A 2,990-nucleotide genomic window follows, 5' to 3' on the forward strand; every position below is an offset into this window, starting at 1 on the left:
GGAGGGTATAGAGGAGGAAATTTTTGAGTCGAAATGACTGTGTATTTTTCCGTCTAGCTGAATTGTAAAATGATTGTCATGAAAGACCTTTTGGCTTTGCCCTCTAGACCCGAAGCCGCGAAGTGTTTCCGAGTACCCGTGCGGCCGAATAGACTGGGGTATGCGTGGAAACCAGGCGTAGGGGTCATAGTTGCTTGAACAGACAAGTTGTATCTGGCTAGTTATGTTACATTACATTATGTAAGAAACATCTTCCAGAGAGAATAGTTCCGTTAAGGGTTCCTCTCACTGGGTGTGCATGTGTTAGAGCGCATGTCTGAACTGTAATTGAAAAAAAATCACAGTATATATATATATCGGATGATTCTGAGATCGCAGCGAACCGAAAAGAAAAAAAATCTCCCGTACCTTATCCGGCTTCCCCTCCCCCCGTCGCGCACTTTCCCTCGCAACCACCCCCGATCCCACCCGCAACCCCCCGACCAACTGCCCCCGGCTCCGGCGCACCTGCCGGCCCCGCCTCCTTCCGGCTCACCGCCGCCCCAGCCTCCTCTGGGCGCGGGGCCGTCCACGCCCCAGCCTCCTTCCGGTGGCACGAGGCCACCGCCGCCCCCGCCTCCTCCTGGCCCGCCGGCGACCCTGCCTCTTCCTGCCGAGGCCGCCTCCTCCTCCAGGCACGTCGCGCCCGTGCCTCCTTCCGGCGCGAGGCCGCCGCCTCTTCCAGGCACGCCGGTGCCCCTGCCTCCTTCCGACTCAAGGGCACTTCCGCCACAAGGAAGTAACCCTCCTTCATCCACCGCCCGATGTGTCGCCGCCCCCAATGATCCACTCCCTTCCTCTGGCTCCTGGTCGATGATCATGGCCCATCCTGCTGCTTGCCTCCTTCCTCGCGTATGCATAAAAAAATAGGTGAGTCGCTGCAGTCCAAGTCGCGCCATAGCAGCAGGGCGACTCTTCTAGGATGCATCTCACGCTCAACCGGCTCCAATTTTGCGCGCATGGGGTTGGTGCTGCTCCAGCGAGCTCCTCCATCCCCAGCTTGTCCCTGAATGCAGACACTGCACCGCGCAGGCTCCTACCCACCGTTCCTCCTCTCTGCTTCTTCACTCTTCACTTCTCTAGATTTTGGTGTGTGCACACAAAATGTTCACTAAAATGTCTCAGTGCAGTAGTACCAGTTTTGTGTGTTTGTTTTCCCTTCTAGCTTAGTCCTTGCCTGCTAATTGATATAGCTTGGATTACTTAAGAGTGTTTTTCATGTGTGTTTCTGCACTTTAGGTTGAATTTCACCCTGCATCCCCGACGTAGCGCTTCTCTGGCTCCTCCCCCGCTTGCTGCCAGGTCCGTCTCTCCTTCCTCCCCTGCTTGCCGTCATGTGCGGCGTTGGACGTGGCTACTTGATGGAGTGAAGCTGGCCTCCGAGCACCGTCAGTTGCACTGCACCCTACAAAAAAAGAACAGCCGCAAGTTCAGAATCAGAAAAATTAGAAGTTCAAGAAGAACAAAGGCACTGCCTTCACTCGTGTGCTTGCAAACTGCTAGGTTGTAGCTCGTATGTTGTTTGCAACTATCTTCAATTTCTTCAGTAGCTGGTACACACTTTGCCAAAATCTAGTACTTTCAGAATGGTAAAGTTGATAGTTGGCCTACAGGGACAACCATGTTGATGGCGATTGAAAAAGGATTCTGAAATAATATTATTGAGACTGAAGACCAAGTTTGATAATGCAGACCAAGTTTGATAATGCACGATGTCAGAGGATTCCAGGGCTTTCTCTGAGGTGGTTGATGGCTTCCGAGAAATGCGTTCATATCTCACAAGTTTCAGGGGTTCAAGTTCATCTATATAAGAAGGAATTCCAATTTTGTTGCACATCTGTGTGTGGAAGAGGCGCTGAAACTTGATGTGCTTACTATTTCTTTTCTTGTAACACCTAGGTACATCACATGGTTTCAATCACAGTTATTTTTCACTGCCATGGCCCGACACCTCCTCCATCTCGGTGCCACCGTCATGACCTAGCCTACATTTGCTGGTTGCTTCTAGCTGATGTTGTTGCGTCCTGCCTCGCCGTCTAACTGATGTTAGTGCGCCGCTGCTGCAGTTCAGCTAGAGTGGGAGAAAGATCTCTTTGAGAGTTTAGCTGCTGTTGCTGTCTTTAATTTTTGTTTTTGAACTTGTTGGTTAAAGATAATGATGTTGCTTTCTACATATGGCCTTCCTGTGGATGTATCATTCTCCATCCGCTTGGAAGCTTCAACATTCTGAATGATCATAACAAAATAAAATACAATCTTAGTGTGCTTTATCATGTTTCTGGTAGAAGTAATTTTTTGACGTACAAAGGGAAATTCATAGCATATTGAAAACAAACCAAACATGACCTTACTTGTAGAAAATGGAGTACAGTGTACTATCTTGCTGAATTGCAACATTTGGAACATCAGTAAAGTGTACAATCTTGCTGAATTGCAACGTTTGGAACATTAGTAAATGTGTATTGGTAGCTTTACTCGCCATTTTACCATGCAACTTCAACTTCTCCAGATTCAGATTTCATTAGCTGCACCTGACCAGTTTCATTCATCGGACACTTTCTCTTTCTAATTGAATAATCAAAAGTTTGTGAGGTTGCCATAAAGGTCAATTTTTTTGACTCTACTAACTTCTAGTACATCAGAAGAAGCAGTGACCTTTGCTAGTAGAGCAAAAAAATGCTAGTTTAAACCTTCACATTACAAGATGAGTAGTTGTTATAATTGGGCAACAAATGCTAATGCCATCATTTCGCAACACATACATATTGTTTCCTCATTAGGTGCCCACAATTCGTCAGATGTACGGAGAGCATGCAAAGTTTGTGAAAGAAAGTTTTGGAAACACCTTTCAGCAAAAATAAAACACCGAAAACCCTATCAAATATTATGGAACACAACGGCACGAGGAGGACGAGCTTCTCTGCCATGACTGTGCTTGTTTTTTTGGTCGA

General features: G+C 47.6%; 1 long non-coding RNA gene across 2 annotated transcripts; it reads left to right on the forward strand.

Moving 5' to 3' along the window:
* The first annotated feature begins 383 nt into the window (after nucleotides 1-383).
* Nucleotides 384-2,307, forward strand: LOC125544175. 2 transcript variants are annotated; one of them, XR_007299305.1, is made up of 2 exons: nucleotides 384-1,128; nucleotides 1,279-2,307. It is a non-coding gene; the product is annotated as an uncharacterized LOC125544175 (long non-coding RNA). The 2 variants fall into 2 exon arrangements; XR_007299304.1 differs by having other exon boundaries at nucleotides 384-909; nucleotides 1,279-2,243.
* Nucleotides 2,308-2,990: the final 683 nt, after the last annotated feature.

The sequence above is a fragment of the Triticum urartu genome, chromosome 3 (genome assembly GCF_003073215.2).
Source record: "Triticum urartu cultivar G1812 chromosome 3, Tu2.1, whole genome shotgun sequence".
Taxonomy (NCBI): domain Eukaryota; kingdom Viridiplantae; phylum Streptophyta; class Magnoliopsida; order Poales; family Poaceae; genus Triticum; species Triticum urartu.